At 41.6% G+C, this 24,364-nt stretch overlaps 1 long non-coding RNA gene across 3 annotated transcripts in view; it reads right to left on the bottom strand.

Moving 5' to 3' along the window:
* Positions 1–24,364, bottom strand: part of LOC111092084 — a 195,816-nt gene that overhangs the window by 145,299 nt on the left and 26,153 nt on the right. The window contains exon 3 of one of the 3 annotated variants that reach the window (XR_005377984.1): positions 2,116–2,190. The exons of the other annotated variants lie outside the window; for them this stretch is intronic. This is a non-coding gene — a long non-coding RNA (uncharacterized LOC111092084). The remainder of the gene's footprint in view (positions 1–2,115; positions 2,191–24,364) is intronic. 3 annotated transcript variants of the gene reach the window in all.

Genomic DNA, 24,364 nt, shown 5'->3' with positions numbered 1-24,364 from the left:
CTGAGACACGTTAGCTGCTCTCTCATCCACCTCCTGAGCCCTATAGCTCCCCAAACCTTGATTCGGCCTCTTCTAATTCACAAAGTCTAAAGTTGTCCTTGGTGCTTACGTGAGTGGAGTGAACATCCATCCTTTTATATATACCTCTTAGCCTCAAAATACCTAAATCAACCCATATCATTCAGGAGGCAACTGCACCTTGTCAAGACAAAAGGCCCAGATCCCCTTCTTGTCTAATAAATTATATCCCGAGACTTCATTCCCCATTGCCTGTATATTTTCCCTGCAGAAAGCCCCCCAAATGATAAATCATCTTTCTGTTTGTCCATCATGTCTGAGCTCATTACTTCACACATCCTAATTATCATCAATGCCCAAAACTCAAGGAAAAACATCTGAACAATGAGATGATTCTTTTTTTTTTTCTTTTTAACATGAGTGCAACTTTGTGTAATTAAAGCTTATCATAATATAAATGGGTGCTTTGGATGATTTCCGTGTAGCTCTTTTACATTTCGCAGATATTCTTAATAGGTCCAACTACCTAAGGAGGAAAAAAAAAAGCTCTTTTTGCCTTTAAGACTTCGAAGTCTGATTTTTTAAGTGCACAGATAACTTTAATACCTAAATTGAAAAATGAGAAGAATATCCGTAGGGAAAAAGGAGCTTATTGCTGCCTCCCTGAAGTTCATCAAATGTTGTCACATATTTCTCTAACATTTTTGACTTGGTTAAGTGCAAATTTAGGTGAACACACTCTTTTTCCCAGGGTTCATGGCAACAGAAATATAATATGTATTTTCTGATTAATGAGTGCAGCTCTACAGTCTAAGGGATCTTAGGCAAACAGTGCTTTCTGGGGGCAGAGGACTGGATAAAATGACCTTGCGTTTCCACTATTTCATGACTTAGTGGATGATAACCTTTCAAACACTCACTTCACACTCTTTCTTAGTACATTTGTGGCATATAATAACTTGAAATCCCCATTCTCAGAATCCAAATCCTCTATAATGGTGCATCTAAATTTTCCCCATAACTGGAGAAAATTGGAATTAAGAATTATGCAAATAGATGAATGTTAATAAAGTTCACCTTTAGCTTCAGCCATTGAAGTTATATCAGTTAGAAAACTGATGAATTACAGTTTGTGTGATATTGAAATCCTGCCACGTATAGAAGTCCCAATTCTTGTTTAGTGTGTGGTTTGGAGCAGCAACGTCTAATTCACTGATAATAGACCAGATCCCTTTGCCAGCTTCACTTTTTACTTTGGGGTTATCACTGATGCCTTATCATATGGCTTGTGGTTATCAGGGAAAAATTGACAGTAACCCTTAGGGCATGATGAAGCCAGTCTTGACCAGGAAGCTCCTGAAAGAAGTTGACCCTAAATAACACAGCTGCCTCCAAGAGGGCTGTATGTAAATTGTAAAATGTAAAATATTTCCCTAAATCTTTGTCTTCTATTAGCTATGTGGCCTTGAGCACGAACCTTAACCACTCTGTGCTAAAACTAACTTATCTGGTAAATTATGGAGCTGGAGGAAGGATTCAGTGGATTAACACTTTCAAAATGCTTAGGGAAATATTTGGTAAGTGTTAAATATTAGTGCTGTTGGGCTGCTATTACAATGATCTCTTCATTTAGTGAACTTTGATCTGCCCTTCCTGATGCAGCTGTTTAAACCCTTGACTCCCATAGGCAAAGCTACTCATTTCTTCTTCTGAGCTTCCATTCTTGAGCCCTCGAGTAATTTTGATCATATTTGCCCCCACATCCATTTTTCCCACTGACCTCTGTCTCTTTGGTTGATATCTTTCCAAGCAGCAATTGTGTCTTCTGTGTACCCACCCTAGGTACTAGCATATCTCCTTGTACATTTGAAGGAGGAAGGAATTTGTTCTTGCCAATTTTATTGGTTCTAGATATAAATACAAAAATAATAAAGCATTTTGCTTAGGCTTATCATGTTTAAAGGTTCCTTTGGATGAAAATATTCCATTTTTCAAGAAAAAAAATGAATCTTTTTCATGATCATCAATGGCTGCTACATCAGGAAAAATAGAAACAACTCTTTATCATGTGCCTTCTAATAGACAAACCAATCTTACCTCTTAAATAGTCCTGCCCTTCACAAAGCAAGCAAGCCCAGGTTATATCAAGCCTCTGTCAATTTGTGGAGAATTCTGTGGACAGAGGAATGTGTTGTGTGAAACAATGATGGTGAAGTTAGTAAAATCCAGACTGCAAGGAATTCTACAAGGTCAATTGCAAGATAAATGTGACCACGTACATTTTAGAAAAAAAGAGAAGAAGAAAGCTGTAGTTTTAGAGTTAAGAGAAATCAGTCAACTGCAATATGCAGGCTGTTTTGAATCCAAATTCAGATGAATTCCTTTTTTAAAAAAAATATTTATTTGGGAGGGAGAGAGAGCGCATGCACAAGTAGGGCGCAGGAGCAGAATGCAAGGGAGAAGCAGACTCCCCCCTGAGGGAGGAGCTTGATGGGGAGCTCATCCCAGGACCCTGGGATCATGACCTGAGCCAAAGGCAGATGCCTAACTGACTGAGCCACCAAGGTGCCCCTTAGATAAATTCTGAAAACAAACTGAACACTGGATATCTGATAATATAAATATAATATGAATCCCCAGGTGGAATAATGGCTATTTTAAAAGACCCCTTTGCTTTTATAGATTTATATTGAAATACATATAGATGAAATAGAGACACATCTGAGATTTTCTTGAAAATAATCCTGGATGGGTGAAAATTTAGAGAAAATGAGACAGTAAGAGTTGGGTTTGTTGAGATTGGCTGTATGGAGGTTTATGGTACCACTTTACTTTGTGTTTGCAATTCTTACAAAAATAAATGTAAACGTCAATAATCCCCCATATGATAAAAGCAACTTTTATATTTCCTCTGTTTCACATACATTGCAAACTCTGGCCATGTTTTTGCTACCCATGAGACCAGATGCATTTCTTTGCACAGCATAAGTGTCCAGTCATTTATTAGATTGGATTTCCTTGCTTGTGAAACCTTTGCTCGTAGTACATATTTTCATCAGCAACTATATCATTCACAGAACAAAGAATTATTCTTATGAATTCAGTAGTAAATGTAACATCAATAATTGTATTAACTACAGCTAATCATGAATGCATGCTTACTTCCTTGTCACTCTGAATGTTAATTTACATGGAGCTATCTCACTGATTTCTTGTAGAAATTTATGAGGTGGGGCACCTGTTATAAGACACCCCATGGAGAGATGCAAGTACCAGCACAGAATCTGAAGCTACATGCTGTAAAGATACCCAAACCCATAATTACATAGTAAGTGGCAGATCTAAGTCCATACCAGATCTCCCATACCTCAAAACCTAAGTACTTAACCACTCCTATCTGACATGTTTCCTTCTGGGTCCAGTAGGGTAGGTGATTCAAAATAGAAATAGGGATCCCTGGGTGGCGCAGCGGTTTGGCGCCTGCCTTTGGCCCACGGCGCGATCCTGGAGACCTGGGATCGAATCCCACATCGGGCTCCCGGTGCATGGAGCCTGCTTCTCCCTCTGCCTGTGTCTCTGCCTCTCTCTCTCTCTCTGTGACTATTGTAAATAAATAAAAATTAAAAAAATAGAAATAAATTATGATTCCTTTTCATAAGAAGCAGAGTAGACCGCTGATCTCAAGTCAGATGACTGCAGAGAGACAGATGGGAAAGGGAATATTTTTCTAGGTGATTTGAGAAGAGCACTGGAGAAGGTGGCCAAGTTTAGAGAAATGTAAGAACAATAGGTCCAAGGCAGGAAACAAGACATCCAAAAGCTTAGATCAAAGATTCCTAAGCAGTGGTCCAGCCAGACTTTTTGGTCTGCATAAGATTTGAAGCTTTTTGGACTGATTTGCCAACTTTTAAAACTCATAAGATTTCACATGTAAATATACTTCATTGCTTAAAAAAACAAAAACAAAAACAAAAAACAGGTTTTCTGGGCTCATGTTTCTCCATAGTCATTAGAAGTCCTGAGGCAGAGGAGAGATTTGCTAAAAGTAACATTCAGGATGTAGCATGGAGATGACATTTCAGGGAGAAGATGCTAGAATCAGAAATGCTTTTTAGGTCTGGTAGGAAATCATAAAGTCCTGGCCAACATAGAGGTAGACAGAATAGAAACAAGGCAGGAGGTAGAAATCCATAAACACAAGTGGCAACAGGACTTGGAGACAGAAAGCCCTAAGAGGCAGAGATATGTGACTTAATACCAAGTGATAATTGGTGTCAGAATATCTCACCCCTATAACTGGAATGAATGAGAGGTTGCAGGAGGGAACTCTGTCACATTGGGATCATTAGGTTTTGTGTTAGCATCTATTGGGAGATGGTGACACAAGAGATCAGCATGGAAAATTATTTAGACTAAACAATGTAGTATCTACATCGATATCTTATAGATCTTAGAAATATAGAAACAGGATTTGAGTAAGAGACAGGAGATGTAGATACTAGATAATTGTTCCATCCTGTACTGACTGCATCAAAGACATAGACCAAGGGATGGCCTTCCACCAAAAAAGTTTTTACAGTGAGGTCAGAGGAAAGAGGTAAATAACAAGCAGTTGGATGTTCATGACCAGTGTACATCTCATGAAGCCAAAACAAAGAAATGATCATGTGTTTAGGGAAAATTTCTCAAAAGTACTTCTTCTTGAACCTTGACACAAAGAAACATAGAGCATAAAAATGTGGGATCAATGTAACAAAGTTTGCACTGAATGAACCATTATTCGATGGGTGTCTACTAAGTGAAAGACACATGCAACACATCTCTCCATTTGCTTTATTCTTCCTCATAATACTTGGAGATGCTAGATTATCCGAGAATGCATGGTCTATGTGCGTCCTTGCTTGATTCTTGTCTATCTCCCCCAGAGAATACAAGCTCCATGAAAGCAAGGACTTCATCTTTTGTTTTTCGGTTACAAGCTGGAGATGAGCATCCAGGTCATTGAGGAGCTGTATAGAATCATCTCAGCCTCAGAGGGCCTTAACTTAAGGCCCTCTATGGAATTTTTACTGTGTGTGTGTGTGTGTGTGTGTGTGTGTGTGTTCAATGGGAGCCTGCTGTCACCGATCTGAAGGAAAGCGCTGTAGGGCTGTGATGCACGACCCCCCAGCAGGCTGGAAAGCCTCTCCCTTCTCCCCTCTCCCAGCCAGTCTGGATACCAGGGCAAATACCAGAACCCATCTTATCAAAATGCTTCCGTTGCAAAGCAGCAAGAAATTGTCAGATATACATGGTGATGCTGACTTCTCAATAGGGGGAGAAAAGGACCTAAATTAGACTTCTATAAAAAGAATATTGCATATTTATTTCCACAATAACACCCAGGAAAAACGTTAGTCAAGAAGCAAGCAATTGGGTGAATAAATAAGCTTGTCTTTGTTCTCATCAATTAAGTTATTACATCAGTTGGAAAACCAGTGAATTATAATACAGATGTTTAATGAAACACTGCTGAGCCTATAAGTCAAACTCCTATTTTGTGGTGTGATTTTGGCTGCATAGTTTTGTGTGTGTTAAACCGTATTTATTAGCTGATACCCATTATTATTTTGAGCAAGGTATAATTCAGTTGTCAGGCTCCATCGCAGGCAAGGAGATTTAATCAGTAAGAGCCGCTTTGCTACTGAGTATAAAACAATGTGGGTTTCATGAAGCAATCACGGCAGTGTGAAAAAATGGGATTAATTAGTATTGTATAAGAACAGGCAGCATGCTCATTAAAACCTTGTGAGGTGGCTCTTGATAAACTGCCACTTGATAGGACCGCATTAATGTGACAAGGCAAAGACTTCATTCCCAAACCCTCTCTGATGGTATCTTGCTTTTAAGTTACCTGGAATGACCCTCCTTGGCAGTGGGAATACAAAGATCAAAATGACTGCCAGGGATCCCGGAGCCACCTGGACCGAGAAGCCACTGCATGGATGGGGGAAGCTTCAAAGACCACTTTTTTTTGAACTCACAGTCAAACATGAATCAATAGTTGCAAATGAAGCTGCGCCAGGGGTGGCGGATTTGCATTCGCGCTCGGCAGGTCGGGCAGAAACTAATTTGACAATTGGCAACACACCCTAATGAAGGCCACAGAAGCATCCTCTGTCTGTTTACCCAGTGCCAGTGATGTCTGGAAATGCATGGGCCTTGGGGGGGGGGGGGGTGGCCGGAGGGAAGGAGAAGCGCAGGGACTCTGGAGACCCTGCTCTTTGCATCACCTCCCTCCTGGTGGCCACTCACTCATTATTTGGATTTCCGAAATGCCTCTCTCAGTTCCTAGAATGTATAGTTATTTTTTGTTGTGTTTTGTTTTCACTGTGAAAGCATCTGCACATGAAAAAAGCCCAGTGAGAACAATCTGCTTTGGGTAAGGAATATTTTGTGATGTGCCTTAGACTCGTTTTCCTCTTCAGGCATCTGATTTCTCTTCCAAACCTGGAATGGTTGGGGTCGTATCTTCCGGGCTGTGGTTGGGTTTGATTTTTTTGGGGGGCGGGGAGGGAGGCGGGGTACGTGGTGGGGTGGGAATAGGGGTTCTCAAGTTGAGGACCGTGGACTATGGATATGCCTTCTGAACAGCTCACCAGATCCACAGTTTTCTCGAAGGATCTTCTCTTACCCACACTCCAGCTTCCATTTTCCTGGTGGCTTTAGCTAACCCCACTTGCAAGGCAACTCTAACAGGTATTTGTTGGGTGTAGTTCTAGAACTGAAAATGCCATTCAGAAACCTCGGACTCCCTGTTCCCTGCCCTCCCCAACTATTTTATATATATATATATGCTTGTTAAATCTCACCAGCATATTAAATGAATGTTTTCTACCATGAAGCTCAAGTATTCAGCTCACAATTATAGGTTGTTTGCAATTGAACTTGGGTAATTCCACTGCAATCTGCAGATTCGAGGCACTGGGCAAAAGTCAGGCTACCTGAGCAGCCAAGATAGGATTAAGCACACTGCTTTATCAAGTGATGTGTTGCAATATTATTAATTTAAACCTTAACATCTCATTGTTGTGATCTAAGCTGCATGATGTAATGCAATATGACAGCCATTAAATTAATAGAAAATAGAATTCATCTCTCAAAATTTCACACAAAATAAAGGCACAGAGACAGACAAAAATCAAAGAAGAAAGACAGACAGATAAATACCTTTAATATCTTTCGGTTTCCGACCGAGTCTGCCTCTATCTGCCAGCATGAGGAGTACACATAGCATCAGACATTGGGACAGAGATCCCCGCCATCTTATTTATCCCTCTGTAAGGCAAAGTAGTGAATATGTTCCCATTTTGTTCCTTTTATTTTAGCAAGTGGATTGCACAGACATGATATGCTGCAGGTGGAAGTGCAAGCATCACCATTTACGCATGACACAGTAATAGGAAATTTTCTGCCCTTCTTAGCTTGATGAGGACCTCCTGCAAAGACCCTACAACTCCTTCAGGTAGTAGCCACCTACTTGATTTATAATCCTACAGTGGCGGAAGAGGTTAGCTGGGTAATTTAAATCACTAGATTTTTGCTAATGAACTGGGGCCAGAGAGAAAGCACTTTACATTGTAAAGGCTCCATTTCACCTTCCTTATGCTCCACATACTTTATCTCCAAATTTTTACATTATTTATATAAAGAGGGAAATCGTTCTCTCAGAGGAAAATGAGTGAGCAAAGCATCTCTGCTGATAGACTAGCTTCGACAATTCACTGCAATTCGGATGCCCTCTCTCAGTGCAGCAAAAATAGGGATTGAGCAAAGAGAAGTATGGAATGCCCAGTTCGGTCTGAATATTTAGATAAACAACAGATAGGGCACTATCTGGGGCATACTTATATTAAAAGTCATTTGCTGCCTATCTGGAATTCAAATTGAACTGGGCATCCTGCATTATATCTGGACCCCTGCACTGAAAGGCAGGTGGAAAGGAAGCGTGCGTGGCCCAGTGAGGGCATTATGTGAAACGTCAGGCGAAAATGCCCTACAAAGCCTGGGAAAACTGACCGTATGTAGCAGTCTTCTGGCATCTGTGCTTCTCAGTGGAGCATTTTTATTTAGCAGATTACTCTAGGCTTCACTGAGCTTTGAAATAAACTCTTGGTCACTTTTTTTCCCACATGGATAAGCAAGTTTTAAATGATGTTTCCTTCATATTAACCTCAGAGGAACTTTTCTACTGTTGCATTTTGTAAAAAGGAAATACGGTGGTTCTCACACCTGGGAGCTCTTGGGACCTTCCCACGCCCACTACCAAGCAGCTTCATTTAGCTTCTTGGACTGCAGTTTCAAAACCACTGGCCTTGTATGTATCCCAGAGAACTGAACCACAAGTATTCGGATACCTGTACAAATAGATCCATGGATACTCATGTCCATAAAGCACTATTCACAATTACCAAATCATAGAAACCACCAAAGGGGCCGTCAACTCATGAATGGATAATCAAATTGTGGTCTGCACTTAGAACTGGATAGTATTCAGCCATCAAAAGGGATGAAGAGCTGATGCATGTCATAACATGGCTAAAGACTGGAAATATGATACTAGGTGTTACACCAGACACAAAAGGTCACATATCGTATGATTTCTATGGAACATCCAGTGTAAGTAAACCTGTAGAGACATACAGCAGATTAGCTGTCACCAAGAGCCAGGAGGTTGGGGGGTGGGACAGGGGGACAGAGGAATGACTACTCATGTGTACAGATTTCCTTTCTGGGGTAACATAAATGTTTTAGAACAAACACAGGTGGTGGTTGGTTAGGCAGCACGGTCAGTGTATTAAATACCGCTAAACTATCCGCTTTAAAAAGGTTAATCTTACACCATATGAATATCATCTCAATGAAAATAAGCCAAGAAATAAACACACACAAAAAACCATGGATCTTAACAAGAAAATGGCATTTGCGATTCTGCCTTTGGACCCATTTTGAACCTGTTACTATCTCCAAAAGCAAACACACAAAACAAAATTCATTTTCCAGAAAGCTCTTTAACTGAAAGACATTTCCATATAAGGCATTAACTCAGCTACTATGACTTGAGCCCCTTATTAAAGGTTACCTATAGCTGTTTGGAACCTCTGTGCAAATTAGAATTAGGGGTCCCATTCCGGGGCTCCTTGAGTTGAGCCCTGCTCACCACCAGGCAGGGCACCCACATGTAATCCCAGCTGCCGCTCTCGTCCACAGCACCTGTTGCCTACAATATGCCAGGTACTATGGGATTCTGGAACTAGGGTGGATCTGAAGTCGTCCTGGGTATAGGGGCTTATAAAGCAGCACAATGTAGTCATTCAATATGCATGCTTAAGAGCCAGACTCATGGGGTCCCTCATCGACTATGTAACCCGAGGCTGTTCCTGAACTCTTGCGACCTCAGTTTTCTTATTTGTAAAAATAGGAGTAGTAAGGACATCTAACCTCCCAGACTTGGGGGTGGGGGTGCTAAGGCAGTTCAAAGCATTAAAGACAGTCTGTCGTTTCACTGGAATGACTGAAATGACAGACTGGCAGTACTAAAGCCTGGTGAGGTTGCTGAACAGCTAGGACTGTCACACGTCGCTGATGGGAGTGTCAACATGCACGATGTCACCACTGTGGAAAACCATTTAGCACTTCCTTAGAAAGTAAATCCACCTATTTTATGATTCCGCAATTCCACTCCTAGGTCTTTACCCAAAAGAAATGAAAACTTATGTCTATAAAAAGATGCATGCAAGAATGTTTGCTGCAACTTATTCATACTAGAAAAAAAAAATGAATGGCAACAACTCAAGTGTCCATCAGCAGAAGACTGAATAAATAGATTGTGTGTGTGTATAATGGAATAATACTTAGCAATAAAAAGGAACGGACAACAGATACACCACAGAACGCAGGTGAATCTCAAAACCATTATGTTCAATGAAAGAATCCAGTCCCTGAAGAGGACATGCTATACAGATTCCATTTTTATGAACTTCAGAAACAGCCAAGCTAGCCTCTGGGGATAGAAATCAGAGTAGTCTTTGCCTCTGCAGGGCAAAACATAAGGGAACTTTCTCAGGTGGTGGTGGTACTCCGGTAGGGTTTGGAAAATGTTTTCCATAAATGGCCAGAGAGTAAATATATTAGCCTTTGAGGTCCACATGCAGTCTATATTGTCTATTCTTTTGAAAATAACCCTTCCAAAATGTAAAAATCCACTTTTAAGTCCTAGGCCACACAAAACCACTCCACAGGCTAGATCTGGCCCAGGGATTACAGTTTGCCAAACTCTGCTCCATCCATCCAGGGTGTTTTGTTACACAAATGTATACATTTGTCAGCTTTGATGAACAGTACACTTAAGATGCCTGCCTTTTACTGTGTGTATTTCAGTAAAATATAGAACGGCGCCTAGACGTTGAATCAATACTCAAATAAGCATTAGCTAATATTATTTTAGCTTCACACTAAATGATAGACTTATCTGCTTTTAATTATATAACAAAGAAAAAATACCATTCTCCCATCCTGTAAAATAAATTCAAGCAATGTATTTCAGGCATTCATGATGATTCTCTCAACTGCCTATACACACATTTCTAAACCCTTCCCACAAAGAGAATTTGATTTATTAGAGCAGTATCTTAAGTCTGGGAACACTCCAGTGCAGAGGATATGTCCTCAGTTCCCTAGGGGTCCTTGAACTCTAGTCAGAGAAACAGGCATCTATAATGGACCAAACCATCTGTCTTACCAGATGCCTACATGAGAACTAATCCTCCTTCCACAAGACCAACTTCCTTCCCAGTTAGTCTTTCCCAATGTCACTGCTGAGAAGAGAATGTTTCTGAAGAGCTCCTTGTACTTAAGATCTACCGGGTAACAATGTGAAGCATTTCCAAAGGATAAGACACTATATCAAGAGTATTTTCTATACATTCGTATTTACTTATGTACATATTGGCATCACTTTCACTCATGCCGAAGAACACTCTCTATGCAATCAGCAATTCAAAACTGCTGAGCAAAGCAGCTTTAGAAAGTGTCACAAAGAAAGTTCCATGTGGAGTGGAGAGTGCTCATCTGTTTCCAGCACCAGGAGCCCTGGTATTGGTGGCAATAAAAAAATAAAAAAGCACGTTGCTAATTGAAGCATATGAGGACACTGGAGCGTGGCTACCACAAGATAAATGATTGCATTTTTTCTTAAAATTTCCATCAGAACCAGAGTTGAAACTGGGGGAAAGGTCTTACTGCTAATAATTGGGATGAAGAAGAAATAAACGGCTTAATTAATGGAATTATGTTAAACAATATTTTAACATTTGTTATGATAAATACTAGTCATTTCTTATTGTTGCCACATGCTATTTGAAGAAAGAGGGGCTGACTGCTGTCCTCGGGGAGCCCACAGTCCTGTGAGCAGATAAAATGACACCCTCACCACCAATGTCACCTTTATCACCATCTTGACAGTATCATTTATTTATTATTATAGAATAGAATATATTAGTCATTTATGCTTGGCATTGCGCTAAACCCTTGAGACACCCTGACTCTTTTAATCCTCATCATAACCCTGGGAAATAGATGCCATCATTATACCCATTCTATAGATGTACAACTGAGGCTAGTTAGAAAGTAACTTGGCCAAGATCCAACCCCAGACAGTAAGCAGTAGAGCTCGCCTCAGAACAGAGTCCCACCAGACTTCAAGTTCTATGCTCGTAACCGATGTCCCTTTACTGTATCGCCAAAGACAACTGAAAACATAAGCTATGATGGACCAAGAAGCAGTATCTGGAAGCCCCAAGGAACATTCAAGATGACCAAGGATATGGAAAGACTGTACGAGGTAGACTAAAGTCTCACTTGGAAATAGGAGTTATCTCTGAGCGTGCAAAGGTGGGTGAGGGTGGCATTTCACTGGGAGATCCCAACTTCTCTGGGATAGATTCCTGGAAATGTCAATTAAAAAAACATTAAATTCTCACAAGGGAGCTTCAGTCCAATTAAAACAGCTTCAATTCATTTGCTGTCAAGTATTATCTTTTTACAGATACCATGATCTGTTAAAATTGATCAGAACATGATGAATATTTCACAAAATCACTCTTCCCAGCGGTGGCAACAGCGATATGTCATAGAGCTTTGGGCAACTACTCATACCACAGTCCTACAGGAAGCCCCGTGATTTGGCCTGGTAAATGGAGTAGAGGTACCATGTCTCAGACACAGGGTGATGCATATTTTATGGGCATGGAGGCTTGATGGGGGCAGAAAAGGGCCGTAGCAATGAAGAAATGTGAAATGATTCCAAAGGAATAGATCCACTCTAGAAACATCCAACCGGTTTTACTGGTCTCCTCTCTGCTGGGTGACTAAGGACTGGGTACCGCTCCTGAGCTGCTGTAGGGTAGGTATATGGTTGGCAAACCTCAGGGAAGACCCTGCTGGCCCCACAGCTGGGAGGACCTGGGGGGACCCAGGGAGGCTCCACTTCCTGGCCTCCCCGGGAGAGAGGGACTCTGGTGAGCAGGAGGAGGAGCCCGTCTCCTTGGCCTCTGTTACTATGGCAACCTTCCCCTTTGTTTCCCTGGATCCAGAGCCTCATTTAGAGACTGGCATCAGGTGAGGCAGCTGCAGGATGGCATTAGGAAAATGAGGAAGAGGAACACCAGCACCACCCGAGCGAACACGCACACGCGCACACACATCCTGGCACCGAGAAGGCACTGTCAGGATGAGTTTCCAGACCTCTTGCCACTTTCTTTTGAGCCAATCAGCGGCAGATGATTGCAATTGCTGTTGAATAACATGCTTGGGGAATTTTCGCTTTATTCTGGCTGGCATTTGGCCTGGTGCCTTTTACGCATTCTTCTGTCGCCTGCAATACTTTGCTCTTCCTTACCCTTACGTGGAGGGGTCTCAGGGTCAAGGCCACAGCCCCTAACAGGTTTCCCTGAGCACCATCCACCCTCTGCCAGTGTTCTCTCTCTGTATCCTGTCTGCTTCCTTCACAGCAGTAAACACAATTCACAACCCTTTCATCGATTGTCTTTGTTCATCGGCTTTGGCTCTCTGTGTCCCCAGCTAGATTACAAGCTCCACCAGGGCCAGGATACCACCATTCTTGCACAAAGTGGCATCAGACGAAGCATGCCATGCAAGGGGCTGCAGATGTAGGTTTGTGAAGTAAATAAATAATACGGAAATTGGGAAAATGTGAGTCAGGATGCTGACATACTAAGTGCTGGGGTATGGCTTCAAGCCTCTCAACTGTTTTTTTTTTTCTCTTCAATTAATAATCAACAAGAATCATTAAAATCAAAGACCAGGGTGCCTGGGTGGCTCAGTCGGTTAAGAATCTATCTTTGGCTCAGGTCATGATCCCAGGGTCCTAGGATAGAGCCCCATATCAGGCCCCTTGCTCAGCAGGGAGCCAGCTTCTCCTTCTCCCCCTGCCTACTTGGGTGCTCTCTGCCAAATAAAATCTTAAAAATAAAATAAAAGACCATGACCTAAGTTGCAAATCTATTTACTCTCATTGCTGTGTTTGCTCCACTGAAGAATTTCCCACATCTTAAGGCAGCCCAGCTGTGTGTGTACAATGGATTAGTGTAGGGGCAGGGGATGGGGGCCAATGGAACTCCTACAGAGTACCTACCAGGTACTTCTCCACTCGCTTGTGACCGTAAGAAAGGGAGGCTCGCAGGACAGAAGAATTCTAAATGCTAAAACGGTGAGTCCAAGGAAGAAACGTCCACCATAGAGAGAGAGAAGGTGACATAAGCTAGAGAACAGAACACATTCTGCAAATGCACTGCATCCTTCTGCCCTCCCCTCATTCAGCTCCTTAGAACCCAGGCCATCTCCCTGTAGGAAAAGTTGATGATGAAATCTGTTGGTTGGGGAGTGAGTAGAGGGTGGCATTCCCCCCACCGACTAATGCAATAGCTTTCCAAATTTATAATGCACATGACTGAGAAACTGGATGGATTTTACAGAAAAAAATATATTTTAGGTAACTTCGATGGGACTTCCTCTTTTCAAAATACTGAAGCATGTGGTGAAGTAAAATGATTCAGGGAGAAGATATATTAATTCATACCTGTGCCAAATCAATAGCACCAAACAAAAAACAAATTAAAAAAAAAAAACAAAAAACCTGAACAGAAGCTAGCACAAAAGTATCTACCTGTTAATTCCACAGCAGGGACAAGCCAGAAGGTAAAGCTACGGGATGAATTTCATGGAGAAGCACAATAGCCTCCCCTCCTAGGTCTAAAAAATAATTCCTGAAAGAGAGAGGCCATGAGCCATGAGACTCCTGATAATTTGTCAATGATTACGCTAATGGCGAAACCAGAATTATTTCAAGGAGCAGAAGACATGTCTGCCTTACCTGAGAATCCAAAAATGGTCTCATAGAAGATTCTCTACCTTACTGGCTAATGCAACCGGGGGCCTACATGGCTCCTCTTTGCAACACTTTGGGCTCAAAGGTCTGAGATGAGCGTGACTGGCCAAGCCTGGGTTTTGAGCCAACATTACAAACTGTGATATTGGGAATTACAAGAAGATATATGTATTTGGTCTTTGTCCTTGCTCCTGGCACATGCCTCCTAAACCCTTGGAACTTCATAAGGGATAAGAGTAGCCATAAAGTCCAATGACTGTCTTGTTATTCATAACAAACCCCTTTCACAACCACACCTAAGTTTGTGTTAATGAGGGGACTTTTGCAAAATCCTTAAGGATGGGGATGTCAGGTTAACCAGCCCTAGTTTAGAGAGCTGAAACTTTCTGCACCATCCCCCAACCTTCAGGGGAGAGGAGAGGAGTGGAGCTTGAGTTTAGGTATGAATGAATGGCCAATGACTTAATCAATCACACATACATAATGAAGTCTCCATAAAAACCCTAACTGAAGGTTGATGAACAAATGGACACGCTGGGGGGCAGGTAGGGTAGACTGCCCGAGAAGGCATGGAATCTCAGCCCCCCCCTTTCCCCCACATCTTGCCCTACACATCACTTCTATCTGACTATTCCTGAGTTTTATTACTGTATTTCTCCAACATCTCATTCTTTGGAGACCACTCTCTTCCACAGATAGATCCTACTAAATTCATTTGTGGGTGGCAGTAGGGATAGTGAGTTCTCTTTGTTCCAAAGATGGGTGACCCAAGGCACACTAAATAGGGCTTTCTTCCCCTCTGGCCACAATGAATATTTTTTAATGGGCACATGACCCAAGCAGAGTTTTCATTGAGACTTTTATCTATCAAGAGACTTCAATCAAAATAATCTGTAAGGTCCAAATCCAGGACTTAATAAAAATACTATTAATAAATAAGTCATCAAACTTATAGAGCTGTAGTTTTCAACCAGACATACCTGGAAGATTTTTGTTTGTTTTAAGTGCATACCTGGTCTACTCCAAATCCATAAGAAGCTGTTTTATGAAAATACTAGAGTCTTGTGGGCAAGTATATGATTTTTACATTTTATACAGATCCCCAAAAATGAATATGTAGAATAAAATTACAGAATATTCATTGGAGCTTAAATTGCTTAAAAGGGATTTCCTAGAGTAAAAATTTATATCACAGAGCTGTTGGTCCAAGGAGCAGTAAAGTTAAGAATGGTAGGAAATAGTCATATTAGCCAGGATTTTTTTAGTTGCAATGGCAGAAAACCTAAGTCAAAAGGTTAAGTTAAAAAGGGAGGACTAATCGGCTCCTATCATTGGTAAGTCCAGGGGCAGGATTAACTTTAGGTGCAGGTGGCTCAGAAGTTCAAATGATGGCATCTGGGCTCCCTCTTTTCCTCCATCTTAGCCCTGTTTTCCTTTGCTTGGATGCATTCTTCAACATGGTAGAGGAGATGACCCCATACCCCATCCTCCTCAGGATCCCCTGCTGAAGCTCATAGACTCCCATGGAAAGAAGACTCCTCTTCCATGTCTACTTGTCAATTGCAGAAATACTCTAAACAGCTGAGTTAGGATCATGTCTGAACCAAGCAGAGTGACATAGATTGTGAGTCCTATATGTGAGGCCTATTCTGGGTCACATTTTATAGAGTGGACAATCATAATTAAAAGTCTTAGCAGGGGCAGCTCAGTGGCTCAGTGGTTTAGCACCGCCTTTGGCCCAGGGTGTGATCCTGGAGACCTAGGATCGAGTCCCACGTCGGGCTCCCTGCATGGAGCCTGCTTCTCCCTCCATCACTGTTTCTGTCTCTGTGTCTCTCATGAATAAATAAATAAAATCTTTAAAAAAATAAAAATAAAAAATAAAAGTCTTAGCAGAATACCTAGCATGAGGAAAGCCTAAATCTACAGTGGGATGGTAGGAAGATAAAATTCAACACATACCACCTACAATCATGCCTAGACTGAGCTCACACTGAAGACATTCCTTCATTCTTCATCCTTTGTGACCTATCAAACTTTCCAAATGTCTGAAGTCAATAAAAAAAATAGATGAAGATGATACTTAGCAACAATAACGAAATCTTATTATTGTTCAAATGCAAATCAATGAGCATGGTGCTGGCCTAGAGGGCTGTCTAGGAGAGCTCAGATCCATGAAAGCCTTCCTCAATTAGAGGTGAGTCTTAGAGGGCAGCAACATTCTCTCTTCCATTCTAGCAAATTTAGTCTTCTTAATGGTGACCTGAATCCAAGAAAAGGGAGGTAGCTTGCCATACCTCATGTGATTTCTGCTAATAGCCAATCCCAAACTCTTCAGTGACACCTACATGAGGAATCTGGTAAACCTGCTCTGAAAAAAAAAAAAAAAAAAAAAAAAAAAAAAAAGCCCAATGTTGGGTTCTAAACCAGCTCACAAATGGAAATAACACAGTTAGTACAAATAGCTACATCTACATGAATATCTCCAGCCAACGAGCTTTGCAAATTAATCCTGTTGGAATGCTACCCTCTTCAAACAACTCCACCTGTTTTCCATAATCACTACACATACATGGGAAGCCTAACTGGAAACACACATAATAAGAGGTCCGGATGTACCAGGATTGGAAATAAATAATATGCCTGAGACTATGGGAAGAGCTTTAATATCCCAAACTGTCAGAGAACAGAACCACCCCCATCTGATTGGCTACCTTAGGCCCCATGGTGAACATATGGACTGGCTGGTCTGTGAGGCACACAACAGTGAAATGGAACTCTTCATTAAGTGACCAAGTGAACCATTCTAGAGTGCTGAGTGCTTTCTGATGGCACCATGCATTACATACTCAGGCGATAGCTCAGTTTCATGCAATATATTATTTGCATGAAATATAACAACAATGTATTGTGGATTGAAGATTTTAAATCAGATTCAATATAGTCTGAATGAAATCTGAATTAACGGGTTGAACCTAACCATAAGGCAAACACCAAATTAATTCAAGATACTTTGATGCCAACATTGTGTTTTACAAATAAACCAATGGTCTTAATTTTTTTTAATTATATTGTTTTCCAAAGAAAGTATGGATTTTCATTATGATTCAAGACAATACAGTACAATAGCACAATCACTGCTTAACAGAGACATTTGGTTCATTCACCCAGCATGTATTTACTGAACACCTAATATGTACTAGCCTTTCTGTGCTCAGGATATAGTGGTGACCTCAGCAGATTATATCACTGTCCTTATGAATCTCATATCCTAACAGAAGGCGATATAAAAATATGGAAAATAAATAAACCCACACAAAAATGTCAGACATTAGCTTCTCTGAAAGCAGGGGTTGGCAAACAATGGCTCACAGACTGTTCCTGTAAATAAAGTTTTATTAGAACACTGTTTACACATCATCTGTGGCTGCTTGTGTGCCACAGCGGAGTGTGAGTAGTTGGGACACCCTGTGCTCCACAAGCCTAAAACATTTGCTGTGTGACCTCTTTATGGAGAAAGATTGCTGACCCTGTAAAAAAAACAAAAAGGGTGTCATGCAAATGGCCTGGGGTGGAACACAAGCAGAAGGTCTGGAAAGGACTCACTGAGGCAGTGGCATCTGCGTGGAGAAGTGAGTAACGGAAAGAAGCCAACCAGAGGAAGCAGAGGTTCAGATAAATGGAACAGTATGAGGATTTGGTGGGGGCTTTGGTTGAGTTTTTTAGTGAAGGATTGCCTTGAAGGTGATGAACAAGTTCCTGGACTATATGGCATTAAGAAAACCTCAAATGCTAAAATAAATAAGCCCAACACTTTCCACTTGTGCCTTGTGCAAGGTGATAAAAGCATTTTCAAGTTGCCTCTGGATTTGCATCCAAAAAGAGGGGGAGTGTCCCACGAAGTTTGATAAGCCATTCTGGGAAGAAGGAACTCATTAGTGCACTCCCAACAACTGCCTTGCCTTGATTCCTGTGGTTTAAGGGTAGAGCCTAAACTAATTTCTCTACAAGGTCTTTCTCCGTGCTCGGCCTTGTCTCCAACTGTGATCTCTCTCACCTCTGTGTCTTTGTGCTGAGAGAACACCTCTGCTTAGAACATTGCTGGGCCTATCTCTTCCCGGGAAAGGTATTCTGATATCATCTGGGGAGAAGCGGAGAGTCCAGACCAGTGACTCGGAGTGAGTAAGATAATGAGGGAATCCAGATGTCTACGGGAAAGCTCCTGTTTGCTTCCACCCACACCTAAGTGGTCTTTGTCGTGGTGGAGGCGATGCCTTGCTGGCCAGAAATGATTGTTCTCCTTCTGCAACGCTGGATGCCTCCAGGTGGGCCCCCTCTCCATAAGGTTAAAAAATCTACTTTACCTTGCATGCAGGACCATCCACCAATGACTCGAACTCTCGAGTCTAACACTATATTTGAAACTATTTCAAATGGAAATCCGTACTTAGCAAGCGTGTCCTTGCCTCTGTTAAAAACCTCATGCTCCAATTTCAGATATTTTCATGATACTTGGGGTGGTTTGGGGATGGATAAATTAAATCTGCTTTTCTCCTTATTGCCTTGCTGGCCTTCTTTGTAACTTCACTTTGTATTCCTTTCTGTTCAATACTTTTCAAAGTACTGAGAGTTTAAAGAGGTACAATAAATCCCAGATCAGTTTTTAATGACCACGGTAAGCCTGCTTGTAATATGTCAGTAAGCTGAACCTAAAAGCCAATGGGGAATAGGCTATTTCTGCCTTAGTAATTGCCTCCACAGAAAGATTTATAATGTCATTATCTGAATCTACAAGAAATAACTCATAGAGCTGAAATACCCTAAAAAAATATTACAATTCTCTTAAAATCTAGTCATTCATAAATGCTAAATCATAAAACTTTTTTCAAGATGGTTTATGTTAAAAGTAAAACCCAGTAAAAATATAAATGCTCGTTTCTTAATCAGATTCTTCATTCTTTATGTATCTGTTTGGAGCTTTGCAGTTTTCTGGGCTATATTTACAAACCTAACATTTGGCTGCCAGAAACCCAACCACTACGAGAAGCCATGGTGTCTGAAAAGGCATTTCTTGTCACCTTTTTTATCTCTGTGTGATAGCAAGGAGGAAGGAGGAAGAGGGTTAGTTAGTATGGCAATAAAATTAATTTCAGCAATAAAAGTCACCTTTTCCCCTAATTTCCCCATGAAAAAAATCCACACTAAACTTCCTGCCAAATGCACCCCGGAGCTGCGTGAAACCATTTGCACGGCTTCCCTGCCCGCACCCCCTCAACATTTCCAAATCAAAACAAGATCAGTCACTATTCTTTCAAATAGCAGGAAACATCCTCCCCAATTTGTCCAGAGTTTAATAAAAACCTGGTAGCCACATTTCCTCGTCTCCCTGTGCCATAAAATAGAGCAACATTTATATGAATGTCTACAGTGCGAAAATGTTCTTTGCAGGAGAGAAATCTATTACGGTTTAAAAAGGACACTTAAGGTGTTTTTCATAATTTGTAAAATCGTATTTTCTCCCTTTAAATACAGTAATTGGGTGCAAACATGAATATTGAATCGGGCTCTTTTCAGAAAGTCCTTCCTTCCTCTGGTAGCCTACTCAGGATGGGGATTTGGTTCACATTTTTAATATCTGGGGTTGCAGCTAAGCCTTTGTGGGGACTCTTGTGTGGATTGAGAAGGTTATTTAAAAGTACTTGGGGGGCAGCCCAGGCGGCTCAGTGGTTTAGCACTGCCTTCAGCCCTGGAATCCCAGGATCGAGGCCCACGTTGGGCTCCCTGCATGGAGCCTGCTTCTCCCTCTGCCTGTGTCTCTGTCTCTGTCTCTTTCTCTCTGTGTCTCTCATGAATAAAGAAAATATTTTTTATTTTATTTTATTTTATTTTTTGTATAAGAAAATATTTTTTAAAAAAGAAATAAATTTTTTAAAAAAGGACTTGGGGAAGACAACAGGTCTTGTGTCTTTTGTTTGCCATTCTTGCTGCCTCCCCATGGAGCTGACCACCATCATGCCAGTCCTTGACTGTTATTCCCAGTTCGACATAGCTATAAATGGTACCTCAAGTAACTCGAGGTATCTTAATTCAACATATCCCAAATTGAACTTGCCTTCATTGCCAGAATGTGCCAATCTCAGACAATGACACTACCTGTCCATCTTCTTCCTAGGAACCAGAAACCCAGGCAGAAAGTCAAAACCCCTCATCTCCCACTCTCTTGTCTCCCACTTCCAGACAATGACTAAGGCAAAGCTGACCTCCAAATATCTTCCAAATATAAATATTTTCTTGCCTCACGATCACCACCAACATTTCTCACCTGACAACTCATCACCCCATATATCACTCCCTTGCTATCCACAAATCACACAAAAGCCAAAGAGATCTTTGGGAAACTCAAATCTGATCATAAGCCCCATTCAGTGTTTTTTTTTAATACACTGGATAAAATTGAAAGTCCTTTTCATGGCTTTCTTCAGAATTTGGTGCTCAATGGCCTCAATGACTTCACGATATTTCTGTCTCCACCCCTGTACCCTGCCAGCTATCCCCACTTTCTGGTTCTTGGGGTACATCTACATTCTCTTATCTCATTGGCCCACACATGCTATTCCTTCTGCCTGGAGCAGTTCTAGCTCACCTCCTTCCTCACTTAACTCTTTCTCATGATGTGGGTCCCAGAGAAGTTTTCCACACTCCATGGTCTAGAAGAGCTTCCCTTGTAGTACGCTATCTTAGCAATTTGCATCTCCTCTCCTGTAGCATTCACCACATTTCACATCATTTGCTAAATGCTGGTCCCCTTACCTGGAGGCACCATGGTAGAAGGAAATCAGTTTCCTTTAGCACTCTATCCTCAGCCACTAGTAAAGAGGACCTTGATAAATACTGGATGAATGAATTAGTACTAAAGCAGTTCCAGAATTCATCTTTCTATGTCAATCTCTAGTCTGTCCATCCATCCATCCCAACAAATATTTATTGTAACTTACACCATACACTATCCTAAGCATTAGGATGAAGTCATAATAAACTTGGAATAAATAAGACAGAGTTCCTAGTGGAGAAGGGAAAAAAAAGTATAAGATAATAAGATAATTTTTAAGGATTTTATTTATTTATTTTTGAGAAAGAGTACAAGTAGAGGGAGGAACAGAGGAAGAGGAAGAAGGAGAGTGAGAATCTCAACTAGATTCCCCACTGAGCATGGAGCCTGATGCAGGGCTTGAGCTCATGACCCTGAGATCATAACATGAGCCAAAATCAAGAGTTAGACACTTAATTGACTGAGCTACCAGGTACCCCAAGATAATTTAGCTATTTAAAAAATATACCAGAATCAAACCACAATAGTTTAAAGAAATGGGATGTGGAAAAAGAATTAGCCACTGACAAATCCAGAAGAGGGAAGGTCCAAGCCAGAGGCTCAACAAGTCGAGGGTTCATTGGCAGAAATAAGATTTGTGGGATCAAGCAGGACAGTGTGGCTGGGCCACTGTGACCTGGGGGCCCAGAAGCCTAAAATGGGATGGGGCCAGATCACACAAGATCATGGAAGCTGCAGTATATGGAATATAGATTTTATTTGTCACAGGAAACCATCTGATGGTCTTAAGGGAAGGAAAAACAGGGTAGGGTTTTTGTTTTAGAAGAACAAGTCTGTTTGCTTTTTGGAACATGGATTAGATGAGGATCATAAGTGAAAGCCAAGGTAGTTAGGGAGCTGTCTTAATTTGGATGCAAGCTTCAATGACTCCCCACTGCCTATGGAATAAGACTCACATTGTATGGCATGACCTTTTAGGCTCCCTGAGTCCTCACCCCTGCTGCCCTATTAGGCCTCCCTCTATGTTCCTTGATGGCTCCTCCACTGCGGTGGGTCAGCACATGGCACCTTGAACCCACCTGCACGTTTTCCCACCAGCCCTTGACATATGCCATCTTTTCTTTTTCTAATTTCCTTGAGTGTATGTGTTCTGCCTCAATTCCCATCTTCTACCTGAGACTTCAGAACACTCCAGACCATAGCAAGCTTTCTTCTTCCTGAACAATGGGCCATATCTTTTTGTTTTTTAAGTACACCTACCTTTTGCCACCTCTTGGATTATTGCTTTGTATTATCGCTTACCTCTTGTTATTTTTTTCTTTCATGTGTGCATATGTCTCATTTCCCCAACCACAGTGGAAAAACCCCCGAGAGCAAAGACTTTCCTTATGTTTCCGCAGACACCCCCCCACACACACATTGGCTGGCACCATGCTGTGCCCACAGTAGGGTGCTCTGTGAGCTGATCTGCAGGGGAGGCAGCACTAAATGCACTTGTCAGAACAGAGGGAAACACCAAGTTGCCTTGGTAAGGACTTGGTAAGGTAAGTAGAGGAGTTGAAAGCTGGAGAGAGATCAACAACAACTACTTTTTTTTTTTTTAATAGCTTCTTCCCTGGAAGGTCCTCCCCTATCAAAACCGCCAAGCTCTGAGTAGAATCAGAGATGGAATGTGAAAGAAGCTTGATGCGCTGTTGATCATTAGCTCTGAAATTCTAATCTGGCTTGAGATCAGAGATTTGGAACTAAGCCCCTCGGAAGGAGCGGCTCAAAGAAGGCCACTACGGAAAAGGTTGCACGCTTAGCATGGCCCTGGATAAATTAGCCGCTTGCACGATGTGAGATTTGAGGGTGGACAGTGGATAACAAGATTGAGGTCAGAGAAAGGTAAGCTGCGGTGCAAGAGAGACAGCAGCATAACCTGACTGCACTACATGGCAGACCGTCCACCCTGTCAGAACCATGAATCAGGTTGGGGAGAACTGGCCCCCGGCTTCTCCTTTCTTGCCGTGTGTCTTCACTTGCACAAGCAGGAGTTCTATTGACAGGTTAAGACATTTAACATGAAATAACAGAAGGACAAAGGAGCAAGGTTTACTGAATCACAGCAGTGGTATTTCTGTTCTCTAAAGGTGGTTTCCTGTGTTTATCACACTGAAAGTCCGTGAACAGGACCATGGAAACTCATGGGGAGACTGGCAAAGAGAGCTCTAATCAACTGTATGTAAAACATAGAACTGGTAGCTAATGGGAAAAACAACCACTTATTATCCAAGACTTTTGGAAGAGAAAGAAAGAGGTAATTCAGGAAAGATGGATGGAGGGAGTCATGAATTGCTTCCCTGGGATTAAGAAGAAGCTTGAACTCCTGGTAACACCTTTAAATCTAGAGATTTAGACGACCCTGTTAATTTGCAAACTCCAGAGCATGCTCCCCTCGGTCTTGGCACTACTGACATTTGGGGCTGGATAATCCTATGTCGTGGGGGGCTGTCCTGTGCCCAGTATCGCTGAGCTCTACTCACTAGACTCACTAGATGCTGCACTCACTAGATGTCCCCAACCAGCTGCAACCAAACAATGCCTCTAGATGTTGCTAAGTGTGCCCTGGAGGGGAGGGTCGCACAAAATCACCTCCAGTTAAAAACCCCTGAGCTACAGAGACAGAAAGACTTGGGTTTAAGTTTCAGATTCGCCATTTCTTCATCTGTAAAATGGGAATAAACACCAGCCACTGTAAAGAACTGTGGGGAGCATTTAATGAATGAGATATGTAAACCATGAGAACATTCTGGCACAGAGTAAAGGCTCAATACATATCAGCCATCTCTATTCTTACTGCTGTTATTTATTGATCATGGCCCAGGCAGGTAATTCCACACTCCGAATATTAGTTTTAACTCTTCAAAGCGACCTAAAGAAAAGACGATTTTTTCTTCCATGTGATATTATTTCTCATGCTTGCTAAAGAGGAGTCCTGTATCTCTGGCCATGAAATTTCTCACAGGTCTGCTCAAGGCCCCTGAATTGTCATCTCACACTACAAGTAACTTGAGTATCAAAGAAATCTT

The sequence above is a fragment of the Canis lupus genome, chromosome 24 (genome assembly GCF_011100685.1).
Source record: "Canis lupus familiaris isolate Mischka breed German Shepherd chromosome 24, alternate assembly UU_Cfam_GSD_1.0, whole genome shotgun sequence".
In the NCBI taxonomy this organism is placed as follows: Eukaryota; Metazoa; Chordata; class Mammalia; order Carnivora; family Canidae; genus Canis; species Canis lupus.
The sequence above is the reverse complement of the archived record's forward strand: the minus strand, read 5'-3'. Positions and strand labels throughout refer to the sequence as shown.